Source organism: Raphanus sativus, chromosome 4 (assembly GCF_000801105.2).
Source record: "Raphanus sativus cultivar WK10039 chromosome 4, ASM80110v3, whole genome shotgun sequence".
NCBI classification, from domain to species: Eukaryota; Viridiplantae; Streptophyta; class Magnoliopsida; order Brassicales; family Brassicaceae; genus Raphanus; species Raphanus sativus.
Genome location: NC_079514.1, coordinates 27,856,788 through 27,867,413, shown reverse-complemented (window position 1 = coordinate 27,867,413; position 10,626 = coordinate 27,856,788). Strand labels below are relative to the sequence as shown.

The 10,626-nt window shown below is 38.7% G+C and overlaps 1 long non-coding RNA gene across 1 annotated transcript; it reads right to left on the bottom strand.

Moving 5' to 3' along the window:
* Nucleotides 1–5,927: 5,927 nt before the first annotated feature.
* On the bottom strand, nt 5,928–7,345 carry LOC130510526 (uncharacterized). The gene is made up of 3 exons (XR_008944194.1): nt 6,780–7,345; nt 6,370–6,541; nt 5,928–6,284 (listed from the first exon to the last, which is right to left on the bottom strand). It is a non-coding gene; the product is annotated as an uncharacterized LOC130510526 (long non-coding RNA).
* Nucleotides 7,346–10,626: the final 3,281 nt, after the last annotated feature.

The window sequence follows — 10,626 nt, the reverse complement described above, 5'->3', positions numbered from 1 at the left end:
ATTTACTCCTGCGCGCAAAAAAGAATGGAGCTCCGGAGAATATTCTCGCTAGATTCCCATGGATCGCATGGTTTATATGGAAAGCTAGGAATGAGAAGACTTTCAACAGCAACCAAATAATCCCTCCGGATACAGTTCTACACGCCAATAGGGAGGAGGAGAACTGGAGAGTAGCACAAGTTATTGAGAACAAGGAAGGTACGGGGGGAAACCACCCCTCAAACGACAGAAACGAGGAGGACGAGTCACATTTTCCAAGATGCCAAGTGGATGCATCGTGGGTGGCTAATTCGACAGTTTCTGGTGGAGGTTTTGTTATGGATCTGGCGCCGGGCACTCATATATATGGGTCCATAGGAATGGACCAGGTCCTGTCTCCTATGCATGCGGAGTTTACTATCTTGCTTCATGCAATGAAACACTCCCTACAGCTAGGAGTTACATCGATGTCCTATCAATCGGACTGTCTTCAGCTAGTCAAGCTGATTAACAATGAAGAAGATTGGCCAGCAATGGCTTCGGAATGGAATGAATTTTCCCATTCACTCTCTCTTTTTACTGAATTTTCAATATCTTTTATCGCAAGAAAGCAAAATGTAAGAGCAGACACCCTTGCTAAGGGAGCTCGCTTGAAAAACTCTATTTTATCCCATATTGACTTTGTGATTCCGGAGTGGTTAGCCCACAAAGCTAACCTTTTCCTTCTGAATTAATAAAATATGGTGTTTGGTGTCAAAAAAAAAAAATTAGGTAAGTCTTATGAACAAAATCTATGAGTTTGTGGGTAAAAAATACAAAGTTTTTGTGTTAAAAGGTCAAAATGACCATTATTTTTTGTCTCTCTCCTAGGTGTCTATTTTCCCAATAAAAACTTCAAATGACCTATTTTACCAATTAAAAACTAAACGCGACTCTTTGTGATAATTCACCCCTGATTTGAAACCATTCAAGTAAATAAGAAAGATCAAGGTGAATATCTCATACGTTTGTGGAAGCGGTATTCTGCTGCTGGAAGAAGTGTTTCCAATGCTTTTAATGTGGCAGATGTCAAACTGAATCAACTGATGGAGGACGTGAAAGTTTTTGTGTCATTGTAAGTTTTTTATATTTCTATTGTTGGGATATAAGAATACACTGCTATGCATTTCTATGGTTTAATGTTATGTTAATTTTTTTGTATTGTTATTCTTGAAAGTTTACCAAAGGATGAACTTCATGTGGCAATTATGGAATCAAACCACTTGCTTGGAACAATTGTGTCGTGGATAAATATGATTTTTTGTGAACACTCATAGGAAAAATATATCTCAGCTGGTTGAATATAACCAGGTTTGTTGTTATTTTATACAGTTGAATAACATATTCGCAATAGCTCTATATTGATGATAATAAATAGTACGTATTTTCGAAATGTATTTTATTAAGTCTATTCTTATAGGTTGAGAATTGTATTGTCATATGCACGATAGCAACTATTGATTCGGATATGGACTGGTATTACTTGAGTTGCAAGTGTGTTAGAAAAAGGTATTGAATGTGCGTAATGACACCATTGAAGATGGAGATAATGAATATAAACTCGGTTTCAGTTATTATTGTGTCAAATGCAGGGTCAAGAATCCAAAGTTGGTGCCAAAAAAATTATCCAATTCAAAATATTGGTCTTATGCTGTTGAGTATTTTCCAATATTTAATATTGTTATATTGGGGACATGTTTTAAATACAAGTTACACTTGGTTTTCATAAAAAATACCAGGAAGTTTGTGTGTTTAATCATACGATTTGAGTTTTATATAAAATCATTAGAAGACTAACCTCAACGAATTGTCGTTTATTTTATTTGACTTGTTATGTCTCCGCTAAACCTTCCTTCAGTGAAATAGCTTTGTCGATTATAAGTTTCTGTAATCTAGATGCCATCTTAAGCAAATGAAATCAAAGCTACATTATTACCAAGCCAATTTGTACATGAAGAAAAAGAAATTGGTAAATTTGTTAAAGAGAAAAAAATTGATATCTTAGGGCGAGAGCTTTGAAATTTTTTTAATACCACCTGCATCCATAGTTGCTTGCTCTTACATCAAATTGTGAGGATGTGGGAGACGAGGAGAGATTTGGCGTAGGAGAATTTGTGGTGGGAGATGAGAGAGCGGACGACGGAGAGAAGGGGGAGAGGGAGTCAGATGGGAACGCTCCGGTGGCTTCATTGTTGTCGGAGGTGTGATTGCATCGTCGTGGATGGATGAGTAAAGATTGAGGTTGTTGACCAAAAAAAAATTGAGGTAGGTCGCACGTATAAACAAGTTTTAAGGTTTTAAAATTAGGCAAGTCTTATGAACAAAATATATAAGTTTGTGGGTAAAAAATACAAAGTTTATGGGTCAGAAGGTCAAAATGGCCATTATTTTTTTGTCTCTTTCCTAGGTGTCTATTTTCCCAATAAAATTTCTATAAATATATGAGTCTGATTTGTTTTTTTTTTAAAAATCAACATAACAATGTTGAAAAATCAACATAACAATTATGCCCATATATAATGTTGATTTAAAAAAAAATCAGACTCATATATTTATAGAAATTTTTAAAATACTAATTTTGAATATTAAAGTTACTAGATAATATATAATTTTTGGTATATTTTTTTGTCTTTTACATTTTTAATTTTTAGATAATTTTATTACAGGTAAACCTTTAGATAATTTTTTCTATTTTTTGGGTTTTTAAATTTTTAGTTTACACATATATAGTGTTGATTTTAAAAAAAAATCAGACTCACATATGTATATAAATTTAAAAATTCTAATTTTGAAATTAAAGTTACTAATTTTTAGATAATGTTACTGTATTTTGGATTTTTTTTATTTTAATGATAAAACCCCCCAACTATGTTTACTTAATGTAAAAATCCCTAAACTAAAAATTTACCAGTATCACTGGTAATTATGACCTGAAAGGGTTTAATTCATTAAATAAAGTTAGTTTAGGGGTTATTTCGTTAAATACTTATTTTGGGGGGTTTTACTCAAAACAAACTTAGTTGAGGGGTTTTAGGGTTAAAAATCCAAACTTCAAATGACCACTTTACCAATTAAAAACTAAACGCGACCCTACGTGATAACTCACCCCTAAAAAAGTTCTTGAGTTTCAATAGTATAAATAAACAAAATTAAAATTAGATATTTCATAGGGAAGTGTTTATCTTTTGATATTGTTAAATGTTCATTCAGCTTTGCCATTTTTTCTAGATAGATTGGCCATGGCTTGAGATCATCTACCTCCAATACTTGCATTACGTTATTGGTCATAGCTTGTGATCGTCTTTTTTTCCGTCAAGGATTTGTTTTTAATATCAAAGATCAAAGGGCCCAGCCCAATTACAAAGTCGAATTACAAAGCCGAAGCCCAAACATCAAACGCAACAAAAAAACAAACTGAAACCCACATACCCAAAAGCCCAACCAAGATTAATTGGCCTTGGGCCCAAACCGGAAAGGACCGAGCATCCTCCGCATGTCCACTCGTCGAGGACACCGGACATGTGTAAGAATCATGGCCATCAGAACAACACACGTCACTTCCGTCTCAACCCGACCGACACCGCTCTGAGACATCACCGGACCTAAACCACCACACTCTCGTTTCGTCGAAGCTCAGAAAGCCAAAGAGCCTCCAATGAAACCACCACTTTTCTTCAACGCTTTCACTTTATTCCGAGAGCTTCATCGATCAACTCGAGATCTAATCCGATTTCAAACCGACAACAAACAAAAGCGCACAAACCGAAGAACCACGAACCACATACGAGCCACAAAGGACTCCCAAAATCCAAAGAACTAGTCCAACTAGAGCCGACAACATAAGACTGAAGGAGCCTTTATGATACACCCTAAATCTGATCACTCTACCGGTACGAAAGGATATGAACTCCGAAGAGAACTGATGGATTGTTTGACGACACAATGGGTTGCGGAAGGACCCAATGATACTGCCGGGGTGCTTGATTGTTGCCTGATATGACTCACAGGTCCAACAAGGAAGCAAACTCAATCAGTTGCCGGATATGACGCACCGGTCCAACTAGAAAGAGGCGTTTGTTTGGAGCTAACCACACCAAAGAAACTAAAGTGTTCTAAGCAAAGAACAGAGAGTAAAAACTCAAATAAAAATAGAAATTTCGTTGATGGTATTGCAATGACAAAGGGTTACATTATATAGTGTTTCTAGTCAAAAGAAATAAAAGAAAATGATGAAAACAATACATAGAAAATGCAAATTTGACCAGATCTGGTCAAGGCACGAAAATTGAGTTTGACTGCAGTTGAACCCTTCAAATTCTTCTGTCCAGGTTCAATGAACCTGAAGCATGAACTGCGGACTGGACCAGTACACACGCAGGACAGTCCAAAGTGGCCAGAAATGAAGTGTCGTGGTCTAACTTCAAATCCACTCGACCAAATCCAATTCTGCCACGACCAATCTTCTTAAAATGACAAACAGTACGGGAAAGCCGAGATCCAGTTCGGGAGATTCGATCGTCTGGTCGTGGGTTTTGGTGAAGCTCCAAACTGGTCGTACGGGCGGTACGCGCGGTACAGTACTGAAATGGGATGCTATGAACTGGAGAAGAATTGGTGCGTTCGTTTTGGATTCTGTCTCGACCGTTCATCATGAAATGGAGATCAGTATGGGGAAGACAAAATCCAGTACGGTAAAATCGGTCATCTGGCCATGGTTCCAGCCAAAGCTCCCTTCCAGATGCATGCGGGACGGTCCAGTACAGTGTCCGGTCAGTCTGTCCAGTATGGTGAAAATCATGAACCTCGGTTGAAATGTTCAGAACGTCCTGAACTCCATGCTGAGCTGGTTCCATGTACTGATCCTTGGGCCGGGGTCTATCACTTTACCTTCCGGCGGAGCTAACGAAGCCTCCACCTCTCGGGAACAAGAACCGACGGCGACGAAACTGTAGTAACCTCCGCCTCTCAGAGACAAAACACCAACTAGCAATAGAAGAAGCTTCACCGCGCCAAACCTCAACAACGACCGCACCTTTACTCCAGAGCCAGATCCGCCACGGGAAGACTTGTTCCAGAACTCATGTAAGGCTGAGAGAAGAGGAAACGAGAGAAAAGCGGAAAACCGGAACTTTTACGGTCACTTGAGGGACTCCGACGACGGCACAGACGCTCACGCGCCGACCGTTCGCCGGATCTACTTTCTCTCTCTAACTTTCTCTCTCTAACTTTCAGTGAGCTTCTTTGGCTTGTGATCGACTACCTCCCTGTCAATTTTCTTTTTTTTGCAGTTCAGATGATTTAGTATTGTCTTTTCTGGTTAATCTCAGCCGTTTAATGAGTTTGCATTTAGTTTGGAAATATGGGATGATCCTTTTAGACATAATATTTCTTTTTATCTTGTAAAATTTTAAATTAAATACACATTTATACTTTATAGTTAAATCTAGTTTAAATCACTATATTCATTTATTTATACTATTCATGTTTCCAAACAACACTATGATTAACTTTGTGTCCAAACAACATAACACCATTATTTTTTCTTTTTTTAATAAATCCTTAACATTTTTCTTTCAAATTATTTAGATAGCTTAAATAATTGAAAATTTTAAATAATTAATAAAAACAACAAAGAAGTAGCAACTATTTTTTCAGGTTTAGATACTACAAAAACATTTCAATCAATAACGAATTAAATTAAAAAATTATTTTATTTATATTTCCTAAATAATAGTTATATCATGTATTTAAGTAACATAATAATTCAATAATAGCCAATAAATTATATATATAAACACTATACAATGAAAATAACAACATTGTACTATAAAAATAAAGAAAAATTCCATAAAAATACATCAATTAAATTTTGTTAAGATTTTTAATACCTAAACTTTTTTGTTATCCAGTTTAAATTTTCTCCTTTTAATACAGTTAATTTTTATAAAACCATACTCATTTTAGTATTCAAACTATTCTCACTTTAATTAAAAAATATTAATAATTTTCAAACAAAACTTCAAAAATGTCTAAAATAAAAATAAAAATATTAAAGTTTTCAAATGTATTCTATGTTTTAAGAATAAAAGTAACTAAAATTTTGATCATCTTAAAATAACAGTATCTAGAGACATTCTACCAACAACCTACCCTGTGTTTGTCTCCACACCGAAGCATCCAAATAATGTCTTGCCTGAGAATTGTTTTCAGATACATACTCAATATCCACGCTGCTTGTCTCTCTCCATCTAACAAGCCATCTCTATCTACAACAAGTAAAATGACAGTTGAGAAACAAAAAAAAAAAGAAAAAAACACAGAATGTACGAATACAATGAAGCTTTTACGTACAGTGTCTGTTGTTCTGATTCAGTCCAAAGGAATCTATTAGACGACTAAACAACAATGTAGTAATACAATGAAGAACAGCAGCCAACAATAAGAGTTAGGCACAAGCCTAAATTGCCAGTAGGGGGGAAGCAAGGTGTTTCAATCGATCAGATGCCAAAGCAAGTAACGCGGACTGCAAGAAAACAAGTATGAAAGCAATTGGATTTGAAATATCCAGTTTCACACCTGACAAACAAGGAACATAAACATTTCTGGAAAGAGGCTAAGTTGTTCAGCAAACGGTCCTCACTAACTAACAGTCTCGTGCCAGACCAACCTTTCTCTAAGCTGCCTTCAGAGTAGTATATATATATACATGACGAACGAGGGCAATGAAAGAGGAATTAAGTGAAATACAAAGAAAAACAAACCTAGAAACTGTGGAAATGAGTCGATCAGTCAAAGGTTCCCAAAGCTCTCCCAGTCCCATGGAGGCATCTCCCCCAGTCTCCGTAGGATCGGGATCTTCTTCCTCCCCCAGTCTTATGGACGCTTCCCCTCCGGTCTCCGTAAGATCTGGAGTTTCTTCCTCGCCGAGTCCGATGAGCTACACACCGTCTTCCATCCGTTCAACTCCTACCCAGATGCCAAGTCCGATGAGCAACACACCGTCTTCCATCCATTCCACCCCTCCATCTGTCGCCTCTCCGCAGCCGCCCCCAGCCACATATTCTCACACTGCCGCCGCTACCTTCCTCTCCACGGAAACTCAAGCCGATGTGACAGGACGTCACGAGTCATACGACGAGTCGGGTCATACGAGTCGAGTCACGAGTCGTACGAGTTCTTACGAGTCACGAGTCTTGCGAGTTTCACAACTGGTTTTAGATTTTCATCATTATCTAATTATTATGTTAGTTTTCCATATTTATCTCTTTCCGTTTTAATAGTCGGTTTCACCCGCTATATATTGTAAGCCTCATGGCAACGTTTTAAGACAATCAATAATATAATTACTTTCTTCAAAACCTAATTCTCTCTGCAACTATCTAGCGTAAAGTTCCATTGAACTTAAGCAAACCGAGCTCAGTTCCTCTAAGTTGATCTTTCAATAACTACGATCATCTTCTAGGTCTGTGTATCCCCTTACTTCGAATCTGCAAGAAAGATTTCTAGTTCGGGAATTTATCTATTTATCATCCTTGTTCCCGTCTCATTGGTATCAGAGCATAAACTCCTCCGGACCGAGCTATGGATACAAGAGCAACCACCGCTTTAACCGAGATGAGCAAACAAATTGACGAGCTACGTTTGTCGCAGACCCAACAAACAGAAGAGATCCGCAAGGAACTCGACAGCAAAATCGGCAAACTCGAAGCACTCATAGAAAAGTACTTCGCTAATGCTCCATCTCCTTCTACACAACGTGAAGGGAAACAAGCCGAAGCAACTTCCGAAGTTACCGACGGAACGCCTCAAACCAAGGATCCACCAGACCGTTTCAATCCAGAGCACAACACATCAAAACCAACACCCACTAATGTCGCCAACAACAACAACCCACCCACCCATCATAGCTTATCATCACGACTGACGAAAATCGGTTTTCTGATGTTCGACGGTTCTGAACTCAGAGAATGGATTTACCGCTGTGAACAATTCTTCTCCATCGATGGTACTCCACCGGAACTAAAGGTTCGCCTCGCTTCTCTTCACATGACTGGCAAAGCTCTCCAGTGGCACCACTCCTACATCGCAAATCGTTACAACCAATTCCCATTATGGCCGGAGTATGTTGCTGCCGTTTCGGAACGCTTTAGCGAGCTTTTCGATGATCCTCTATCGGAGTTAGTCAGCTTGAAACAGGGAAACGACTCTGTTGATGTGTACTTGGAGAAGTTCGATAGTGCCATAACTAGGATCACACTTCCTACTGAACACGCGCTGAGCATCTTCTTAACCAACATGAACCAACACCTCGCCCTCCATGTTCGACAGTTCAACGTAACTACCGTCCCTGCCGCAGCACGAATTGCTAAACTCCAGCAAAGCCATCTCGCTCTTCTTTCAACCCCTACCAGGAGAAAAATTCATCGTCTCCATACAAAACTCAACACGCCACAAACACACCAGCATTACCTAACACCATGGGAGCTCAAAGCAACAAACCACTCCTCTCTAACACACCTCAGAAACGCGTTTCTTTCGAAGAGATGCAGGAAAGAAAACGTAAGGGTCTGTGTATGTATTGTGAGGAACCGTTCACTCCTGGTCATCAGCTTACGCACCGGCGTTCTGAGTTCTTGTTCCTGGAAGCTGATCCGACAGAGTTCGATGAAGAAATCGCGTTGAAAGAACAAATACGAGAAACAACCATCAAGGATAAAGATGTCAAGGTCCCTACTATCTCTATACATGCTTTAAATGGCTCCTCGGCATTTAACTGTATGCGTTTAATTGGTCGATACGGAAAGCGGAAACTTCACATATTAATCGACCCTGGCAGCACAAATAACTTTCTCGATCTACAAATCGCTAAGGGATTGGGTTGCTATTTGACGCCAATCAAACCAGCCTCAGTTGTTGCAGCAGGTGGCGACTTGATTACTCAGTACAAATGCAGTAATTTCAAGTGGAAGATGCAGGGTTACGAATTCAAAACCGAAATAAGAACACTACCATTGGGCTGTAGTGATCTAGTACTGGGCGTGGAATGGCTCTCCACTTTGGGACCTATCTTATGGGACTTTCTGCACCTACGAATGGAGTTTAAATTTCAAGGTCTGAAACATGTCCTTAGAGGAACAGCACCGAACAGCTTCAAAATCATCACCGGAGGCAGTAAGCAAAGCTTTCAAGAACCACAAATTGCTATGCTGCACTTACAGGAGACCGACAAAACCATACCACCTCAACAACCACCACCGATCCACATGCCTTCTCTTCCTGGCACAAGCTTTTCACTAGCTACCGACCAAACACTGCAAAAACTGAAGTTGCGCACTGACCTGCAACACTTATCTCCGACACTGCCGCATTTCGAGATTTCCATACTTGAGGACAAGTATGATTTCAAGGAGGGAGTATTGTGACAGGACGTCACGAGTCATACGACGAGTCGGGTCATACGAGTCGAGTCACGAGTCGTACGAGTTCTTACGAGTCACGAGTCTTGCGAGTTTCACAACTGGTTTTAGATTTTCATCATTATCTAATTATTATGTTAGTTTTCCATATTTATCTCTTTCCGTTTTAATAGTCGGTTTCACCCGCTATATATTGTAAGCCTCATGGCAACGTTTTAAGACAATCAATAATATAATTACTTTCTTCAAAACCTAATTCTCTCTGCAACTATCTAGCGTAAAGTTCCATTGAACTTAAGCAAACCGAGCTCAGTTCCTCTAAGTTGATCTTTCAATAACTACGATCATCTTCTAGGTCTGTGTATCCCCTTACTTCGAATCTGCAAGAAAGATTTCTAGTTCGGGAATTTATCTATTTATCATCCTTGTTCCCGTCTCAGCCGACGGTCAGAAGATGTTCTCGGTGATTTGTACCTGTGGACTGCGTCACAACCTCCTCGTCCGCGACGGCGAGGTCTTCGCAAGATTCTAAAGACTGATCGAGGCCCGACGACGAGGTCTTCTTCGCAAGTATTCTAAGACAGATCGAATATTTACTTTTATTAATGTTATAAGAAAATATAAATATATGCTGAAAATAATGTTGTTATTAAGTTTCCATAAAAAAAAATGTTGTTATTAGATAAATTATTTGAAAAAAAAAAAGACAGACTAATAAATAAACTATGTTAATATATTTGATGAGTATCTATTTTTATTAAAAACGTATTAAACGTAAAATATCACCCCCGCGGCCGCACCGTCCCTGCTTGCGTCACTATCCAATTCGGACACTAGTACATGAGGGGAAAACGGCCAATTCCACCATGAACTTAACGTCTTCATTGTATTCATACACCAACTATTGGATCAAGCTAAAAGCACCATGAACTAATTTTTATTTTAAAATTCTCACATGAACTTTTCCAATCTGGTCAATTACTACATAACATGAATCAATTTCGGTTTAATTGCTGATGTGGTGCTTATATAAACGCTATGTAGGAAATTGGTTTGATTCGGTTTGACATCTGTCTAAACTCCAGCAAAGCCATCTCGCTCTTCTTTCAACCCCTACCAGGAGAAAATTTCATCGTCTCTATACAAAACTCAACACGCCACAAACACACCAGCATTACCTAACACCATGGGA